This window comes from Chrysochloris asiatica, unplaced genomic scaffold (assembly GCF_000296735.1).
Source record: "Chrysochloris asiatica unplaced genomic scaffold, ChrAsi1.0 scaffold00018, whole genome shotgun sequence".
Classification (NCBI taxonomy): Eukaryota; Metazoa; Chordata; class Mammalia; order Afrosoricida; family Chrysochloridae; genus Chrysochloris; species Chrysochloris asiatica.
In genome coordinates, this window is record NW_006408536.1 from 18,228,913 (window position 1) to 18,250,834 (window position 21,922).

At 43.2% G+C, this 21,922-nt stretch overlaps 1 protein-coding gene and 1 pseudogene across 2 annotated transcripts in view; both read right to left on the reverse strand.

Moving 5' to 3' along the window:
• Nucleotides 1-5,126, reverse strand: part of LOC102826689 — a 58,008-nt pseudogene extending 52,882 nt beyond the window's left edge.
• The window catches only part of NHS (Nance-Horan syndrome (congenital cataracts and dental anomalies)), a 468,981-nt gene that overhangs the window by 206,451 nt on the left and 240,608 nt on the right, over nucleotides 1-21,922 (reverse strand). The gene's annotated exons all lie outside the window — the stretch shown is intronic.

Here is a 21,922-nt window from a genome sequence, read left to right on the forward strand (position 1 = left end):
GGACGGGGACGGAGCAGTAGGCAGAGTCATTCTGGGAACCAGAAAACTCTGTACCATCTAGCCTTTCTCCTCTTCTCTACTTATTTTCTTCATCTTTGTGGACAGGAGAATATGACCAGAATATATATTAGAAGGGAATCTCTCTAAAGGCCAGGACTTGGGGACTTAGGTCACTGTTGTATGCTGCAGACACGACAGTACCTATGAGTAGGTACTTAGTAGGCATTTGTTGGTTGAACGAGCCCAGTGAGGTGGAGTATCTTAGCTTTCCAAAACTTCCTGTTTAGTTGGTGGGAAGCTGCTGTCTGAATCCCCATACACCAGGGACCACAAAGAACACACTCAGACAGTCTCACTCCGCAACACCTTGTAATGAAATGAAATCCTGCTTTTGCTCTGGCATTCCCAGGGGCAACTCACCATAGCAGTAAAAAACATAGGTTCTGGAACCAGACTCCCTAGGTGTGAACCCTGGATCTTTCACTTCCTAACTGCATCACCTTGGGCTAGTCATTTGACTTTTCTGTGCCTCAGTTGCCTGTCTGCAAAATGAAGCGATGTGGTGTTGTAGGATAAACATTGGACTGCGGACCACAAGGTCAGTGGTTCAAAACCACCAGCTGCTCCTTGGAAACCCTATACTAGGTTGCTAAGAATGGAACTGACTCGATGGCACCTAACAACAACAACCTACCTCACAAAGTTGTTGTTTACATGTTACTACACATAGCACATTTGGAACAGTACATGGCTCAAAGTAAATGCTCAATAAATGTTGACTATTGAACATTTCCTGTGAAGCCCATTGTGTGAAACTAGGTGTCTCAGTGTGAGTTACTGCCAGTGAACCCACAGGTAGCTGCAGAGTTGAATCCAATGAAATAGTGAATATTTGCTCCAGTTATTGGAACCACATATGCTAGGAAGTTTCTGTGCGTGCAATTTATTTGAGAGCTTGAAAAACAGTATGATCCACCCCATAAATACCAGTACCAATTGCCATGAAGTCTCTTCTGACTTATGGCAACCTCTTGGGTAGCAGAGTAGATAGAACTGTATGTACTCCAGACGGTTTTCAATGACTGATTTTTCAGAAGGCCTGTCTTCCCAGTCACCTCCAGGTGGACTCGAACCTCTTTTGTTTTGGTTAGCTATTTACACCACCCGGACACTCCACTCCATAAGAAGAAACTCAAAACTTTTAGAAAAACTGGGAGTGAATTTCCCTTCTGGACCACCAACTAATCACTTTTGTTAAAGGAAGACAAATCAAAGAAGTGATTTTCAATGGAAACGGGCTCTGAATATCTTCCAAAGACAGAGAGAGACTTGCTGGGAACTGAAATTGGAAGGATCAGACCATCAGGGGCTCTGAAAGGTGAAAGGAAGGCCACGTGATATCAGTCCTAGTGAGGGTGGAGAGGATATCCTCCTCTTGGGACTCAAGTGCTCACCAGGGGCCTCCTGTGCTCCACCCAAGGCAGAGGTCATCATTGAGGCCACCATGGGTCAGAGTCTCCTCAGAAGGATACAGGGTCAGGAGCTGCTGCTGGCTAGCAGGGCAGCTTCAGGCCTCCCTTTTCTGTGTGGAGGAGAGTCCACACACCAGCCAGGGGTCATTGCTTGTCCCTCAAGTGACAGCACCAGAGGGTGCAGAGCCCATCTTGGCTAACACTTATTCCAAGCAACTGTAGTTTCCAGGTGCCAGTAACAAGTTCTGCACTCAGGAAAGCCCGAAGCTATGGCTCCCCACCAGGTATTTAGAGTTCATTTACAATCCTGCTACACCAGAGGCAATTTCACAATTGGGTCATTTTTTACTGTAAGCAAGATTGCCTGGTAACACAGCTAACATTCCACCTTCACTGGGTTTCCAGGGCAACAGAGCTGGAAAGTTAACACAAGGACAGATTTCCACAGAGAAGGGGAAAGGGTTATGTTAACCCTTTACCTAGAGCAACACACTTTCCCCCCTTTACCTAGAGCAACACACTTTCCCCCTTTTGCCTAGAGCAACACACTTTCCCCCTTTTGCCTAGAGCAACACACTTTCCCATGGAGGGGAGTTGGGCTACCAGTTTCTGTTAATTGGACATAGTCATGGGATGGGATACAGGGGAGCTGAACCCCAATCTAGGCCTGAGGACAAAGAGCAGCCACTGGAAACTCTATGCAGAATGGCGTATCTTTGGTAAGGAATGATGAGGCTTGGGTTGAGGACTAATGCTATGAGAGAAAGACCAGGGGCAAGAAATCTTTAGAAAAAAAAAAAAACGAGTTGTCATAGTTTCGATTCCGACTCATGCAGACCCCATGTGTTGCAGTGACAAGCTAAACTCTATACGGTTTTCCAGGCGGTGACCTTTTAGAGGCACATTGCCAGTCTTTCTTTCAAGGCTTCTGGGTGAATTCAAAGCACCAACCTTTCAGTTTTCTGTCCAGCACATAATCGTTTGTACCACCCAGGATTTCGGACTTCTATACGAAGGGGGCCAAGGCGTGAAAGCTGAGTAAACACGAAAGCCAAGGAAAAAGAAAGGACTCGAAGTTAACCAAGCTACCGGCTGACCTGTGGATAAGGATCTTAGGACTTGCTGGTTACCTAGTTTCCTGGTTTCACATTTCCATGGAAGAAGCATTTCCCTAATCTCTATGACAGCACGCTCATCAGTTTTGTTCCAGTAAGACACTTATATCTGATGGTGCAGACAAGTACAGTTCTTGGGAGGCAAGCTGTTTTCTCCCTCAAGAAAGCAAGCAAGTATGAAGTTAGCTGTAGCCTTAAGTACACACAAACACACACTTAAAAGTTGTTGCTGTGGAACATTGTGTCGGTTCCAGTTCATAGCAGCCCTGTATAGGATTTCCAAGAGTGACGGGTGGATTTGAACTGCTGACCTTGTGGTTAACAGTCCAGTGCTTATCCTACAGTGCCACACCAGGGCTCATATTTAAAAGTAAATCATTCCAAATGCCAGTCACTGATAACCAAGTTTACAACTGACACACTTATACATCAGGATCCGCATCCGAGAATGGAATTATCTATCAGCCTAAGAGCATGGAAGAATGGTCCTAATAGTGTCCTTCTGAAAACCCGCCTCTGAATGTAATAACATGCCTTCATCTTTCTTAAATCAAACTTCATGTGGTCACCAATATTAGAAGCTCCTTGCCCCAACCATTGGTATTTATTGGGGTCAGGTGAGCCAGCTTGAGTACTGAGCTGAACATTTATCTATTGAGAGGCCCAACCCTCAGGATCCGTTTTATAGCCTCATATGACGCTGGGTCAAAGGATAATCAGAATCCACTGGTGCTTGACTCAAACTTAGAGACATCATTCCCTCATTCATTCATTAACCCAACAATCAAGTATCTAACACCTCTACTGGATGCCGATGAGGGAGACACAATCCCTGGCCTCAAGGAGGTCAAGACCTGGATTATCCAGATAGGTGGTCACCCTCTGTCCCCAACTCCTTCCCCCCTTCTCCCATTGTGTAATGCAGTATTAGAAATTCTTTACACCTAAGTCTTTAGCTGCCTGCTCTGCTAAAGCATTACTCTAAAACAGCACGTCCTAAAATGTAATTCATGCCCAGGTCCCAAATGTATACTTTGATAGGTTCTACAATAAAGAAACCTGTTTTGTTTGTTCTTTTTAACTCATCCAATTTCCCCAAACTTTTTCATATATGGGTATGACTTATTAATATCCTGAGGATTAGACATAGTTTGGGAAACACTTTGTTAAAACAATGAACTTGTTTCCCATTTGACATAAATAATTCCTATCTGGAGATGTATTCATTAATATATAGACATTAATATACAAATAAGCATTTGCTTATGAAGAGCAAAGACTACAGCCTTCATAATAGATTATACCTCAACATAAAGAAACAAAAATTCTCATAACTGGACCAATCAGCAACATCCTGATAAATGGAGAAGGGATTGAATGCCTATGGAATCAACAGTTAAGAAACTAAATGATGCAGTGGGCAAATATTTTCCAAAAGATTTTTTTAAAGATGTCACTTTGAGGACTAAGGCATGTGCCTAACTCAAGCCATCGTATTTTCAATTGCTTCATTTGCTGATCAATGAATAAGGAAGACCAAAAAAGAATTGATACCTTTGTCTTATGGTATTAGCAAAGAATATTAAATAAATTAGGGGCTTCAAAAGTTTGTGGAAAAATGTAATTAAAAAACAATGGAATTTTTCAACTTTTTTTTTTTTAAACTTTAAATGCATTTATCTTTAGACAACCTACATGACAGATTTTTTTCCCCTTAAAACAAAAAAAAAGCTTCTGCTTCCAAATAAATAAAGATCTCAAGATGCTATCCGTCCCATTTTGTCCAAGCCTGGTGTTGTGTGGATAAAGAGCAGTAGCCAGTTCAGGTCCACATAATTGCCAAATTTTCCATTTCTAAACCATCCTTAAGGAACTCTGGTAGCGTAGTGGCTGCTAACCTCAAGGTCAGCAGTTCGAAACTACCAGCTGTTCCGCGGGAGAAAGATGAGGCTTTCTGCTCCCGTCAAGATTTACGGCCTCGGAAACCCTATATAGGGTCTCTATGAGTCGGAACCGACTCCACGGCACATAACCACCACCACGAAACCATCCTTAAAGAAAAACATATATGGGGTTGCACCATCTTCACGATAGATGAGCAGAGCAACCATCCCATCTGGATTCCTGTTTTCACCAGTAAAGAACTGGTAGTTTTTTTGAAATTAGCCAGGGTGTGCTTGATTTGCTCGGCAGCCCCTGACATAAAGGGTTTTACTCTCTCTGTTCTTCAAGTTTGCCTTTGATTGATTTCATGTAATCTTTGCTGTACTTCATGTAGGCTTCTTTTGTGAAGCTGGTTTCCTGCAGGTGATGGTTCATGAGAAAGTCAACACCTGTGATTACTGAGCTTTCAGTTCCTTCACAGTCGATGTCTTCAGTGGAGGCGTTTGTTGCCCGCAATGAGCGAGTCCTTGATGTTACCCTCTGGACCCTCTATCATCCCCTCCTCTTCCGGGCACAGGCCGGCCGCAATCTCCCAGGTCTTGTAAATGTCAGAGAACATCTCATTGTTGCTGATGAGGTCTGGGTATATAATCATGATGGCGGCTGCTGGGACAACAGCGGCACTACTTTAACAGAAGCTGGGAGCATGAGCCAAGAGCAGGCGCCAGGAGCTCTGGGCTCTCCCTGTGCAATTGAAGCTGCCGGGTGTGTGTGTGTGTGTGTGCGCGCGCACGCGGGTGGATAAAGCATCCACAAACTTTTTGAAGCCCCCACATATCATGGACTGCTAGAAGAATGAACACATTATTTGTCTTGGAAGAAGTACAGTCAGAATGCTCCTTAGAAGCAAGGAAGGACAAGTCTCTGGAGAAGGACATCAGGCTTGGTAAATTTGTAGCCTTCAAGGAATCTGCAGCCTATTTTGACCAGGACTTTAACCGGCTCGATCCAGTTCTACCCTTGCTGACAATTTGCATTTCCACCTCAGAAGAAGGCATCAGAATCTACATTAAGAGCAGAGAGACTTGAATGACTTAGCCTTGGAAACAGAGTTAGAATAGTGTTGAGCCATGTCATGGAAACATCTCTTAGCACTTATAACTATATTTTCTTATGTTCTTTATTTGAACCATTAATAATGGGAATGACGGAATAAATGCCTAACTGTATAGTAGGTTTGGCAGGCATTCATGAGAAGCTGTGGACTCTGGAAAGGGGAAAAAAAGAAGAACGCAAATTCCTTTTGTTCTATTTTCCAAGTTCTGAAATTTCTTGGAGAGAATTTTGAAATGGTTACAAGTATCAATTCAGTGTCCCCAAGTGAAACAAGCATGTTTTGTCTGAGACTTTTCTAGCACTTGGTCGACATATTTCTTGAATCCTGCCCTTCATAAAAAAGGAACGTCGTTTATCTAGATTGAAACTTCTAAACCTGGAATCGCTGTTGCTAAATTCTTCAGAAAGGAAGTGCAAGTGTATATGGCAAATGTGTACAAAGATGAAAATGGGAAGTTTAATAGGTTTACCATAAGTTAACAGTAGCCAGGCTGTTGCCAAGTACCCTTAGTTCTACTTCCCACCCCACACACCAAAAGAAATAGAAGAAGAAAACACTTAAAGAACTGAAAAGAATTTTCTTCAGGTCTTTGAACTTAGAAAAAGAAAGGTCAAAGTCGACTGGATTAGCAAAGCAGCGGGGAACCTTTTTGGTCACCTATACTAGTTCGTTCCCTATTGCTTTCCACACCCGTGTATTTATTCTTCAAACTGCAGCAAACACATTACCTGTCCCGATTGGTGTCTCCCTGGCACCTTCCATAGCTAACTATCCCAGTGCAGTGGGACATCTCCAGTTGACCTGTCTCTCATTTTCTTCCTCAGAAGCCTGGCCTGCCAAGTTTCTGAGGCATGATGGGAGGCATTATCAGTTGTGACAGAAGACCAGAGGCCCATATGGAAGGAGGTAGTGGCTCTCTACCCCTTTCCTGTCTAACCTGTTTTCATAGAGTATCCCTTAGTGCACCAAGGCATACCTTAAGCATCTTGCACACTGCACACATGCATGCTCCTACCCACATGGGTGTGTTTCCTGAGTCCTTAGCTCTGATCTCGCCAGTGCCCTTGACATCACTGCTTGTCTTAACACGTCCTCACTGAGGTCTGACTTTGGATGGCTAGTCTCAGGACTCCTAGCTTGCATTTCGCTACAAGAATCAACAGTGTTTTGTGCTCCAGTCAGTAGCTCTAAGTTCCCTCCGCCCCTCCCCCAACACACAAACACCAGGAAGGTCAGTGGTTCTGGTCTGGTTCCTTCCTGGTTCTCCCTCACACCTCCCATCTACACTCTACAGGTTAAAGACCCATTTCTAAGAGGGCAGCATGGACAATGACTCTCTTGGTTAAATAACAGCAGTTGGGAACTTGATCTGAGTTTTTAAAAAGCTGTGCGACTTTAGATAGTGACAGCACCTCTAAGTTTAAAAATTAAAAACAAAAAAACAAAAACCTTTCATCTGGTTGCTCTTTTCTCAGAATACTGACGGGAGAGGTCGGATGAAGCAAGCAGCAATTGACAAACAAGTAGTGTGTTTCTCCCCCGCCTGAAATGTTTCTGTAAGGTATCATTTGGGGGGCTGTGCTTTTTAACCCACTTAAAAAAAATCTACATGAGACTGTTAGTACCCGAGCCAATCGGAATGCATTGTTCAAGCAAGCTTTTTTAAGACACCAAAGAAACATCTTTTAAAACTCCAGACATAATGTTCTCCTTCCTCATCCAATAATTATGTTCTTTATTGTTGTTGGTTTTTGTTTTTTGTTTTTTTTTAGGACAATGGGTCCCTTCCCTCAGCAAATCCATTTGTCTTGATTTAATATGCATAAGCTGACTATGGTAAACAATTCTGCCATGTTCAGGGTCTTTTAGTCTTCCCCTTCTTTTATTCTTTATTTTTATAGGGAGGTGGTTCAGTACCTTCCATATAGACCTGGGTTTGGGTCCCAGTTAATGTACCTCATGTGTTGAACAGATAAAAGATCAAAGTTGCCCAAGATAAAATTTGGCTTGGATCCACAACCAATGACCATGGAAGCAGCAGTCAAGGAATTAAACAATGACATTTACACAGGCAAATCTGCTACACAAGACTTCTTTAAACCGTTACAGAGCAAAGATGGCAGATGAGGATTAAGCTACACCTGATCCAAGTTGTGGTACTTTTAATTGCCTCATATGCATATGGAAATTGGACAATCAGTAAAGAAGATCTGAGAAGAATCAATGCCTTTGAATTATGATGTTAGTTAAGAATATTGAAAGTACCATGGACTGCCAGAAGAACAAACAAATCTGCCTTGAAACAAGTACAGAATACTCCTTAGAGGTGAGGAAGGTGACATTTCGATTCTTGTACTTTGGACCTGTGATCAGGAGGGACCAGTCCCTGGAGAAGGATAGTTTGGTAAGGTGGAGCTTCAGTACAAAAGAGGAAGACCCTTAACGAGATGCATTGACACAGTGGCTACAACAATGGGCGCAAACATCACAATTGTGAGGAAGGTGCAGGACTGGGTAGTGTCGCATTCTGTCATACATGGAGTCGCTATGAGTCAGAATTGACTTGACAGCACCGACCAACAAGATGCAGCAACTTGAAGTGAATTTAATTCCATCTCCTCCCTCCTCTCCAGGACCTGCCACCACCATCCCTTCCCTGCAGTGGTACCCCTGCCCCCATGGTTTCACCACTTGCTAATTCTTTACAATATGAGCACCCACAATAGTTTCCAGGGGTCTCCCCACAATTCCTCAGTGACCTACTTTCCCCTAGTTTCTTTGCATTTCTCTGCACCCCAGGAAACAGTCTGACAAATGGCTTGTTTTAGACTCTCTTCATATTTGTTCCTGGAAGGTTTCATATGTATTATTATATCACTGGCACCTGGGTCTTGGGGGCCATCATTCCAGACAGCAGCGCTAGAGTGAAATAGCTTGCAAGTTCTCATTCATATTCTCATTTAGTTTTTTTCTCTCTCCTCCTTCCTTCCTCTCTCACTTTCTGTCACTTCTGTTTCTCCCTCTTTCTCCCTTCCTCTCTCCATCCCTCCATCCGCCTCCCTCCCTCCCTTTCTCCTCCCCACCCACTCAATACACTCTCTCTAAATTCCACTTCTCCATGAATAGAGCCAGACAATATCAGACAGCTGAGATCTACTGGAAACTACTAAAAAGAATTGTCTTTTGTTAGTAAAGTCAGGAATTTGTAGAGTTTCCTGCAGGGATTCAGAGGTCTGGAGCGCAGTGCTTTTTTTAGACCATGAAGGGCTATTTCAATAAACATGCCTCTAAATTGATGGTGTCGTCTTGAATTAATGTGCATTGTCTCTTGTCCCATTTTGTTCTGGCTGCTGCTTTTCTGGAATTTGCTATTGGAATAATTTACACACTGATCTCTTCCTGCTGTCCTCCACACCCTCTCTGACATTAAAGTTCCTTTGGGATCCCCAAGGGGGCCACAGAACTCCAACAAGCTCTCCCTGTCTCTGCTTTGTTGCTCCCTGGGGATTAGTTGCATGGGTTATGTTTTCTAGTGCAACTTTGTTTCATTTAAGGTCCTGGGAAACCTAACTCATCTGGTGTTGTTGACAGGTTGCCTTTCTGTCCATGTGCCTTTGTTTCATGAAAATAAGAGCAGTGGGAAATACAGCAGCATCGTAGTATTAGGGAGTCCCTGGAGGTGCCTTGGAAGAAACTATCAGCCAACTCTGTAGCGCAGTTCTACTCTAACACACATGGGGGGCATCATGAGTCAAAGCTGACTTGACAGCAACTGATTTAACTCAGAAAACAATATGCAAAATGATTTTAAAATATTACAGGTAGTATTTATTTGGCTTGGTTTCCTATATCTAGAGCAAAGAGCATTTTAGAACCAACTGAAGTTTCTTGTTCAAAAGGCATATTTTTGGTCTCCATCCCCAAAGGTTTTGATTCTTGAAGTGGGATGAGGTCCATGCATTGGTTATTTTAACAGGGGCCTCATGTGCTTTTGGGGAGCCATAGTTAGAGATTCACTGCCTAGAGCAATTATCCTAAAGGTCTATGTTGTTGTTAAGTACCGTGCTCGGTTCTGACTCACAGCGACCCTGCACAGGGCTTCCGAGGCTGTAAATCTTTACAGGAGCAGAAAGTCTCATCTTTCTCTCACGGAACTGCTGGTAGTTTCGAACTGCTGACCTTGCGGTTCACAGCCCGATTCATAACCACTACTCTACCAGAGCTCCTTATACCAGGTAATAATTTTACATACTTCACTGGGTGGATTTAACTTTACCAAGGACAGAATTTCATTCGAGTTACCAATGTACGTGATGCTCTTGGCTCATCCGAACAGTCTTCAATTTGACAACAATCAAAGACAGGAAAAGTGTTATTCATTACTCCAGTGTGTTTGGTGTTTAAAAAACAATCCATGAATGCTAATCTATTGATATTCATTCATTAATTATAAAACTATCCCATACCAATGGTAAGATGCAAATAATAAAGGAAACTTGGTATATGAAGGTTCTCCGGATTATTTTTCTGAAAATCTAAAACTGTCTTGGAAAGTAGTCTATTTAGAAGAAGAATACATACCACCCACAAGAACAGCTAAAATTAAAAAGACAGAAAATTCCAAGCATTGAAGAGAGTATGAAGCAACTGGAACTCTCACATGCTACTGATGGAAGTATAAATTTGTACAACCACTTTGGAAAACGGTTTGCCAGTCTTTAGTAAAGCTGAATATTTGCCTACCCTATGACTCTGCTGTTCCTTTCATAGCAACTATGTCCATGTGTTCACCCAAAAATGGATACATAGCAGCGCTATTCATATAACCCAACTTGGAAATGATCAAAATGTGCATCAATACTACAGTGGATATATTATTTGTGATATATTTGAAAAATGAAATACTGTACAGTGATGAAAACAAATAGCATTTAAACTGGACCCAACATGGACGAGTCTCAAACATAAGACAGAGAGAAAGAACACATACCATAGGATTCCAAGTATATAAAATCCAAAACCAGCTCAAACTCAAGACAGAGGTTATCCTTTGGGTGAGGTAGAATAGTAAAAGATTGTTCGAGGATTTGGGGGCTGGCCTGTGATATTCTGTGGTTTTCTTGGAGGTGCTAGTTACCTATTTCGAGTTTCAGAGGAGTGGTTGGTGGGTTTGAACCACTGACCTTGTGGTTCGTGGCCCGATTCATAACCACTACACTACCAGAGCTCCTTTGTGAGGAGCTCTTGTACACTGTAGAAAATAGATGTTTTGGTGTGGCACTGTGGGTTAATGCGCCAAACTGCAAAGCCATTTGACCTGCAAGGTTGGTGGTTCAAGCTCACCAGCTGCTCCTTGGAAACCTTATACAGGGTCGCTATGAGTCGGAACTGACTCAACGGCACTTAACAACAACTCTAAAGGAGTCTTGGGGTGGTGCTGTAAGCACTGGACTGCTAACCACAAGGTCAGTGGTTCAAACCCACCAATCACTCCTCTGAAACTTGATATAGGGTCACTATGACAAGGAACAGACTTGATGGCACTGAACAACAACAACGCTAAATGAAACTTGTTGTTAAGTGCCGTCGAGCAATCCAAAGACACCTTAATGTCGAGTGCTTAGCCTATGGTGCCACACCAGGACTACCAAAATAAAACTAAGGAGAAGTGAAAAAGAAAAAGAAAGAAAGAAAAGGAGCTGACTAATTTCCTAGGCAGAGTGCTTGATTATGAGGGAAAATATTATCTTGGCCCCTGGCCAATTAATTCTGAACTTCCAACAGTCCCCCGGGCGAGGGGCCAAAGGCTTGACAGCAAGCCACATTTGAGACTGCCAGAATCTGCCACAAAAGAGTCCGCCCCAGAGGGCCAGTGGGAATCACTGGGGAGGGAGAGCACAATCCAGTTAGGAGTCACGCCAGGCCCCACACAGGGAGGCTGGAGCCCCCTGACATACCTGCTGGGTGGGGAAGACCTGAACCCTTGCCTCTCCTCCAGCTCCCTGCCAGAACCTTCCCTGGCCACAGGTTGCTCTACAAAGGGCTGACTGGGACAGGGCTGCATTCACAGGCCAGAAAAAATAAAACAAAATAAAGCCAGCAAATTGAGCAGGAGGGTCCCACCCTCCCAGAAACGAGCCCGTGCACATTCCAGCACCTTCTCTCAGTCCATTTTGCTCTTCCTCAAACATCCCTTGTGAATGAGGAACCTGAGGAGACTTGCCTTTCAAAGCCAATCTACAGCATAGGCCACAACTGGGCACACGCAATGTGACTTGACCCCACCTGTCTTTCCCTGGTACTTTCTGACAAAGCTGGGGTCTCAATCAAAGTTGACTTCCCTATTAGCTAATCCTTTGCTTCAGTAAGTTTTTACTTACCCTCTAAATCTCATGCTTGTAAAGCAACAACAACAACAAATAAATGAGGACCATATTTATCTCTCATAACAGGTGTAAGTGAATCCACTCTATGTTAACAACACTCCTAGAGTAGCCCGCTAATTTGTACTTGGTTTCTTGTCTTTCCTCTTCATTGGCTCTTTCTCCATCTCACTTCCAAATGCTTGCTGAAGCAAAGTCCTCCCTACCCCTGCCCATTCTTTTAGGAGAAGAGCCTAAAGTTCTTGAAGTCATGTGTGGCAGAAACTGGCTAGTGGTACACCAAACCATATCCCTTTACCTCTTGGGCACCCAGAATAGACTGTATTTCCCAGCCTCCCTTGTACTTGAATGGGGCCACAGAGTTCTGGCCACAGCATGGCTAGACCCAGAAAGCCATCCATTGTTATTCTGTAGGCTTTCGCTTTGGCCTCATCTGCTGACCGACAGCAGTGGTTCAAGTGGGGGACTCTACATGAGGTAATGAGTTCATAAAATGGCAGGAATTTGGACCTTTGAATGCCTGCATGGAACACAGTCCCCCAATCCCTTAGAATGTAATGTGAGCAAGAATGAAACCTTAATTGGTGTGAAGCCCCCGAGACTTGGGGATGATCAGTATAGCAGTAAGCCTGTCCTGACCAGTGATACACCGGGCCCCGGGCTTGCCCACAGCTTTCTACAAGGCTGGACACCTCAGTCCTCTCTCTCATCATTGACCTCTCGGGCTCTCTGGAGCATGGCAAACCACGCCAGGAGTTTTAGTATCAAAGCCCCACGTCTTGGCCCTTAACCTCTGACTTTGGTTGCTGTTTCACGTTTTAAATTGGTTTCCTGCCTGTTGCTTAAAATATTCAATGTGAATGGAAAAGCTCAGAAACCGTACCCATTATTTCCTTAACCAAGTCTTCATGCCTTATATTCACGGGATCCACGTGGGTATGTTTGGGAAATTTGAATTACTCCTATTGTCTAGTGTAGACAGACAAGCAAAGGAAATTGGAATCTGCTAACTCTCTCCATGTGGGACAAGTTCCACCAAGCCATGTGACCCTGCTTCCCCATTCTGAGGAAGAGCAATTACAAGCACATTACAAAGAGAAAGCCATTTGGTCAGCATCTTGGCTGTGTCTGTGCCCTGACTAGCATCCCTAATGACAAGAAACAGGCAGTTTTGTGGTAAACAGAAGGCTGACAGAGACCTATAGAAAGAGAAATGAAGTTTGTGAGATTTGGGGCTGTCAGATTTCCACAAACAGTAGTGAGCACAACAAAACTTTTTTTGGTGGTGGTGGGAGATGGGGGTGTAGGTGATTAAATGATCTGGATACCCAGATTAGGCCTCTGAACACCCTTCCCTCGGTGGGATACCAGAGCTCTTTGAGTAACATCAATTAACTTTTCCATCATTAAAGAACCAACACAAGTCACGAGTTGACTTCGGTTAACATTCATTCCTTGGAATTAGATGAGTAGATATTTACCCACTGGCGTAGCTGTTGAGTAATTGCCCATTAAGGAAGTTTAATGTTAAGCACTTATTTCTGGGATCGAATAATTTCAAAACAACACCCTGACTAATCCGGAAGGCCTAAAGGCAAGAAAACAGCCCACAAGTCTTGACTCCTTTTGGTCTGGGCCAGAAAGGAAAGGCCCATTACTAGGAATGTCTCAAATTCAATACAAAATCAGTTTTCACTCCCTTAGCACTCAAAGCCAGCTAGATAATTGCTTTTTCATTGTTCTTCACCCAAAGAAACCTTGACCTCAGGTTAAACATTAACAGGATTTGAGAAGGAAAGTTGGAAAGGAGTTTAGCGTGAATGTGGGGAACATTTGAACTGAGAGGAGCAAATAAAGATTCATAATGGAGATGTCATGATGCTGACTATCCTACATCAAAGAAAATCACACATGATAAATAGCATGAAAGTCAAAATCCTCGTCTAAGACTCCACCAAGAATGTTCAGTTTTGACTCAGACAGAAGGAACCCCAGCAGTGTGTAGTCTGTGAAAGAGGAATCAGGAAACTCTCATGGCAAGGATCCCTGATTGGTACCCTCTCTCCTTCAAGATCAAAAGATGAACCTGCAGAGGGATTATCTCTGCCCAACAAGTCAGTTTGTATCTGGATGGGAAGGGACTGTTGGTGGTGATGTGCTGTCGGGTCCGTTCCCACTCACAGTGACCCTGTATAGAGTTTCCAAGGCTGTAAATCTTTACAGGAGCAGAAAGCCTCCTTTCTCAATTGGTACCCAATTCTGGGGTACAATTCTTGCTCCAGTGAGATCTGGCTGAAGCTCATAAGTAAGGAAGACCATACACTTGCTTACCTCTTTCTCTACTGCCCTATTCTGCTTGACTTACCCCCCTTTTTCCTGAGAGCACTCTCTCAATGAAGCAAAGAGAAGAGTCCATGTGTCCGTTTGTGCTTCTGTGTTTGAACCTGAATGAAGACAGCAGGACAGGCCAAACCTCTGACCTCTTTTCACTGGCTTCAAGGTTGCCTGAGAATTTGTTGGCGGAGGTCAAGAGGCCGTCCCTGTGGACACGTGGGAAGCAGGATCCCAGGAGTGCCCTAGGCAAAATGGAGCCGAGAGCAACCCACTCCACTCCACTCCTTCCAAACAATGGCAGTGTTTAAGACTGCCTGGCACCACTTCCCTTCCTCCACTGAGCCATGCCATCCCTGTATCTGTCAACTACACTTCAGTGTCCCTTACCAAGTGAAGATTCCACTTCTACCATTGGATTTTCTTCTGTCCACTGACCCTTGCCTCTTATAAATGTCTTTGAGCGACTTAATTACTTCTGCACTTATATACTGGTAATGGAAGGGCTTTGGTACAGGTATGCACGGTGGCTCTGTAGGATAAGCATTGGACTGTGAACCACAAGATGAGACTTTATGTTCTTGCAAAGATTTACAGCATTGGAAACCCTATACTGGGGCACTATGAGACAGAACCAACTCCACGCACTTAAGCAATAATAAAAACATGCCCACGTTGGAATCCCTGGGTGGCACAAATGACTAAGCACTGGGCTACTAACCAAAAGATTGGCAGTTTGAAGCCACCCAGAGGAGCCTCAGAAGAAAAGCCTGGCGATCTGCTTCTGAAAGGTCATAGTCATGAAAACTCTATGGAACACACGTCTTATTAGACAGCACACAGAGTTGGCATGAGTCAGAAATGACTCAGTGGCAGCTAGTTTGGGGGTTTTGTTTCTTTGGGGTATGTCTGCATCATGTGGTGTAAAGGAAAGAGCAAGGACCTACATGGTGTGTGACCTTGGAGAAAGTCCTCAAGTCTTCTGAGCATGGATTTCCTCATTTATTAATGTGTATTAATAACACCGACTTTATAGGCTTGTTGTGAGAATTACAATGGTACACTAATGTTATTAGTTGTGACTGAGTCAATCGTGACTCATGTGCTTTTCAGAGCTGTGATGTTTCAGAAGCAGATCGCAAGGTCTGTCTTCTGAGGTGCCTCTGGATGAGTTTGAACTGCCAACTTTTCGGTGACTAGTACTTGAGTGCTTAACTACTTGCGACACCCTAACTCCTAACAGTAGTCTACCTGGTTCATACTTGTTGTTGTTGTTAAGTGCTGTCAAGTCGATTCCGACCCATAGCAACCCTGTACAGGGTTTCCAAGGAGCATCTGGTGAGCTTGAACAGCCGACCTTGCAGTTCAAATGACTTTGCAGTCTGACGCATTAGCCCACATCACCACACCAGGACTCCTGGTAAATACTAGGTAATCAACATTATATATCAGATTCTTCTCCTTAGTGGGAATTGTTTAAAAAGACAACCAAATATCTACCTGGAACAAGAACGTCCACTATTCACACACAAAGACACACATGCATTGTGCCTCAGATTAGGTTCAGCCAGTCATAAACCATCCATGTATCCATCCAAAAATCACATATTCCATTTCCCTTGTGAGGTATGTATTGGGGAATAGAGGAGTAAATGAACCACAGGCATCACAAAAGAAGCTCACAGCTCGTTGCTGAGGAAAGCTACACACTTCTTCCCATGAGCACCCAGGAACACCTGGATAGAGGAGGACACAGTGGACCTGGGGCTCAGTTCTACACTGGGAAGTCCTTTCTTTCAGAAATCCTTCCTGTATGATAGATCCTCTTAACAACTGGGCAACATTTCGGAGATGATAAGGAATCTTCCATCATCATTGGTTGTTGCTGTCTCAGTCTAGAAGAAGGTCCTAAGCCATCAAGTTCCAAGAAATTGGGACTATTGGACTGATCTCCCCATATGGCTTGAGAGCTCTGATTTGGCTAGTAGGTCTTGGCTTTGGGCTCCTTAGTGAAAAATTGATGCATTGACATTTCTTGCCCAGCAGAGGGCTCCATGCATCCAGTCAGAGGCGCATTCGATCACAAGCCCAAGTCTTAAAAAAGGCCATCAGTCCTCCAGTCCCTGCAGCCTCCACCACAGGTTCTAACAAAATTCACTTATTTTCCCTATCAACCATAATTCTGGCCTCCTCCCTCTGCCTTTCCAATGGGGATCTTGGTTGATTCAAGAGGCAGCGCCAATGACTCACCCCCCTCCCCCCCCCCCCCCCCCGCCCCCCAGATGTAGGTCAGGAGGTTAGGCCTTCAGGGCTACATGCTTTGCTGGTCCCATTTTCACTAAGCCATTAAAAATATATGTTCCTTTCAGTTGAGTTGAGTTTTCTATCACACTGGTGTCTATACGTAATACCAAAAGCCAACCCCCAGCGCACTGCCATGAGCTCATTCCGACATATAGTAATCATGCCTCATAGGGACACCAAAGATGAGGAAGCAGACAGCTCCAGTCTCTCTCCTACAGAGTGTCTGATAAAGTCTGTCAACTTTTCAGTTAGCAGATGAGCACTTAACCACTGCGCCACCCAATACTCAAGAAAACTTTGCTTCATAGCTTTTATTTGGTGGTAATTTTTTCTTCTCACACACATAAAATATATATATATATAAGCTAATAGTAGAAAAATGGAAAATATCAACTTGTATACAGAAGACAATGACAACAATCCATCACTGTACCACTCAGAGAAAATCACTGATAAAATCTGGACATAGTTCCTGCTAGTCTTCCCCCCCGCCCTTGTGTGTGTATGTTTCTATGTTGTTGCTGTTGTTTTTGTTAGGTACCACTGAGTAGGTTCCAACTCATGGTGACCCTGTATAGTTATAGGGTTTCTGAGGAGTGGCTTGTGAGCTTGAACTGCCGACCTTGTGGTTCAAACTGACTTTACAGTCTAGTGTGTTAACCAGTTGCAATCAATTTATATTCTGAGTTTTGGGTGATTTTTCTTACCTGATACTTTCTCTTAATTTTACAAATATTTTCCCACAGCATTCATTACATGTGCAATTTGGACATAATTTGGAGAATTCTGAGAAACATAAGAGAAAATACAAATTCCTTGTTCCTTTAGTACCTAGAGACAATAATTTCCATATTTCTGCCTATTAACTTTCAGTCACTTTTTTAAGCAGGCTCTTTACTCACTTGAGAACAGCTGGAACCATGCTATACATAGTGCTTTATAGACTGCCTTTTACTGACTATTTATCATCAGCATTTCTTCCATATGATTAAATATATTCCAACAACATGATTGGTAATACCAGAATACATGAATTGAACTTAATTCATTTAATGAATTGTCTATTGGTAACCATTTGTGTCAATTCTCATGCTTTCGACTTCAAATAAAAACTGGGTGAGCCACTTTATACTAATTATACCCTATGTACATGCACACCACTGATTATCTACCTAACATAAATGCCTAGATTTTGAATTACTGGGTCAAAGTCTTTGATCCTTTTTATGAGGCAGATTCTAACGGCTACATTGTCTTCCAGAAATGTATTAGTCCACATTCCTATTAGCATGAGAGTCCGTACATATTTCATTATACTGGCAACCCCCCCCCCACACACACACACACAATGATTTCTAAATGATATCTGGTGAGTTTGAATTCCTTTGATTATTTGTGAAAATAAACATTTAAAATTTTGCATATTGGCCATGTGTATTTCTTCTTTGGTCAGTTACTAAGAACCTAAAATACATACCCAGCTCTGAGCTGTCTGTTTAATAACAATTATAAGGAAGTTTTTCAAGAATCCTGCAAAATACTCAAATGTCCATTGTAAAGATGAGGAAACTGAGGCATAGAGATGCCAAGCGTCTTCTCTAGGTCATCCACTACGTGAATGACTAAGTTTGGTTTTCAGTTTAGATCCACTATGAGCACACTGCCTCTCTGAGACCTTTGTTGAAAGGCATTTTTACAAAGGAGATAAGATTAAAGAACTCACCTGCTAGGCCTGTAAGAAACGCAGGGAGCCTCTGAATGTTTACTTAAACTTCGGAGGATTGGAAAGGGATGGAAGAAGAAGGGAGTGTTTCCTACAATTACAGAGACCCCAAGTGCCTGGTTTTCTAGGCGAGAATTCTGAGACCCTGAAGAGGTAACTGACTTGCTAGATATGCAGTTTTGATCAAAAGATGCGGGAGAGAGGGCAAGAAAATGAAAACTGCACACTAAGTTGACACGCTTTACTACCCCACTAGTTTTGGTACATGTTATATTTCCTGTTTGGATTTCTCACCTGGTGACTGGGCTAAAATGTCATGAACTCTAAAAAAATCTCCCACTAGTTTGCAAGGCAGAATTAAGTGTCTCTGTCTTCTGTATGTATCTACGAGGAGGTTTCAAAAAGTTCATGGAAAACTGGAATGAAAAGATAGAGAAAGTTCTCCACAACCTTTCTGAAGCCCCCTCGCATACTAGAACACTGATTGGATTGTATGACAGGCATGTCAAATTGTTCAACGAAATGCTTAATCTCTTCCATGTTGTTGTTAAATGCTGTGTAGTAGGTTCTGACTCATAGTGACCTTGTATAGGATTTCTGAGAAGTGGCTGGTGAGTTTGAATTACTGACCTTGTAGTTAGCAGTCCAGTGCTGATCCTACAACACCACACCAGGCCTCCAATCTCTTCCATAGCTGTATGCCGTGGAGTCACTTCTGACTCATAGAGACCCTGTACAGGGTTTCCAAGGCTGTAAATCTTTATGGGTGTAAATCTTTAAGGGAGCAGAGCACCTCATCTTTCTCCCGCGGAACAACTGGTACTTTCGAACTGCTGACCTTGTGGTTCACAGCCCGATTTGTAACCACTACGCTACCAGAGCTCCTTCAATAGTCTTGAGTTATTTGATGGAAGTTCTGGATTTATAGCCCTCCCACCCCCAAGCCATATCTTACATCTAGGTGTGGCCATGTGACTTGCTCTGCCAATTGAGACTATGATGCTTGGAGCAAGACAACCAACCATTTTGCTACCATGAAGCAACAAGCCAAAGGACAAAAAACCAACTTGGTTAGGATGGCAAAGCAAGTATGGGAACAGTCTGGTGTTAAAGACTTTGTTGAAGTATTAAAACAACACTGGAACCACCTACCTTCAGACATTAGGTTTTTTTAAATAATTAAATATCTTTATCATTTGCGCCTTGTAGTAAAACACATCTTTGATTACTCATCTCTTTCACTAGATTATTCATATTCAAATACATCCTTGTTATCTAAGTCATCTTTGTATCCCCCAATTCTTCAGGCCTATCACAGAGCCTATAGGGCCTGGACAAATATTCATTAAATCCAGTTCATTAACAATGTTCGATTTTGATCCAAAAGAATGCTATGACTAATACATCTTGATTTTCACTCGCCAATTCCTACAGGAACCTGTGAAGTCAAAACCACATTCTTCCAACTGTAGTTCCATGAAGCTCTCTGCCATCCACAGAGCACAAAGTAGAGTTTGCTAGGCAAGGGTTCATGTACTGCTCCTTAATTAGTCAAGTGCCCAAGAGCTGTGCGTGCGCACCACAGGACTCATTTTGACATTATTCACACAATTGTGCCATTAGCATTTTAAAAGATTTTCTAGGAGGCTGGCCCAAGTAAGTTTATCCTGAGAAAATGTCACAAAAGGGAAAGAATAATGAACCAATCATTTCTCAAGCAGATTTCCTTGATTATTGCCTCCAGCCTGAAAAGCACTGTACAGAGGACTTGCTTCAAGTTCAAGGCCAAAAACTTGATCTTTACTGGACTTCAGTCTCGGGTTGGGGTTGGGGGCTCCCAAAGGAGCAGACCCGAGGACAAAAGGAAGGAACACATTGTGCTAGGCTTCCCCACTCAGTTCAACAAGTAACTGTAGGCATTCTGTTCAACTGAACTCCAACTAATTGGACAGTTACCAGCTGGGTGGCTTATCTTTGGAAGAAGCTGAGGAAGTGTGTGAGAGGTAGCTCATTTTTATTATTAAGTGAGAAAAAAAAGTACCCTCTCATTACTGCAGGTCTATAGTTGCTGCATTAAATTACTTGATTACATTTGTATATGTAAATGTACTTGCATCTTGTAGAAAATCCAACTTCCTAAATTAGCACCGTCTTGTTGTTGTTGTTGTTAACTGCTGTGGAGTTGGTTCCAACTTATAGCAACCCTGGTAATGGTTTCGAGGAGCCATTGGTGGATTTGAACCACCGACTTTTTGGTTACCAGTCCAGTGCTGAACCTATAATGCCATCTTGGGTACTGGGAAACCCAATCTTTAGATAGCCCCTTTCTGCCCCTCACCACTCACTAATAATCAGTCAACACTAGGTAAGTCACTTAAGAAGGTAACAGAAAAAACTTGATACCATTGTAGCCCCGTCAACCTCAGAGGGCTCACAAATTAGACATTACAATCCTGTGTAAAGCCTACAACACAATGAGATTTATTGCAGAATTGCTCTATCATTTCTCTTGGTCTGTGTTAGTCTGGAAACTATGCTGAAATCTGTCCATGATGGTATTTGAAATACCAGTGGCATACCTTTCATCATCATAGTAACATGCAAGTTACCACAGTAGGAAAAATGGACTGACTAGGGAGAAAGATCTGCCAATCTACTTCCGAATATTGTTGTTAAGTGCCGTCGAGTCAATTTCGACCCATAGTGACCCTGTATGGGGTTTCCAAGGAGCAGCTGGTGATCTTGAACCACCAACCTTGCAGTTCAAACGGCTTTGCAGTCTGGCATATTAACCCACAGCGCCAATCCGCTGGATCACAGCAAAACATTATTCATTTAGGGCTGAAAGGTGAGTCCCTAGGTTGGAAGGCACTCAAAATACACAGTGGCCACAAGAGTGGACTCGAACATCCCAACAATCATGAAGATGGCGCAGGGCTAGACAACATTTTGCTTCCCTTGCACATGGGGTTGGAGCCGACTGGACAGAGATCAACAACAGCCAAAGAGCAATAGTGCGCATGCTCTCCAGCGCTGCTCCAACAGCAGTCCTGAGTGTCCTGGTGGTCAGGAAGCACTGGTTAGGGGCTGGGCTAAGGAAATCTTGGATTCTAGCTTTGCCAGGTCAGCCATCTCCGCATCTATGTCAGACCTCAGGCAGATGGCTGTGTGCTCACAGGAGGTACCCGGGGGCGTGTGACTAAAATAGGGAACCTGGGCTTATTGAAAAAACAACTGATAAGGTGATGATTCCCTCTACCTTGTCAACTCTGGGTTACCAGTCGCATATTTTCTGGGGCAGCTTGTTTTATTAAACACACTTGCAGTGGCTAGAAATGCATCGTTTTCCTAAGTAAGTGTTCCAGCAGCTCTTTCATGGGTGCTTTGGCGTGTCTTTATTTCTAAGTCTCTTGAGGGTAGTGGTTTGTCTCTTGTAGATTTCCACACACTTCTAAAGCCTGCAGTATAGACCTGGGCAGATATGCCTACAAAAAACCCTTGTTGTGAAGTGCCATCCAGTCAGTTCTGACCCATAGTGGTCTTGTATATGGTTTCTGTGGAGCAGCTGATGGGTTTGAACTGCTTACCTTGTG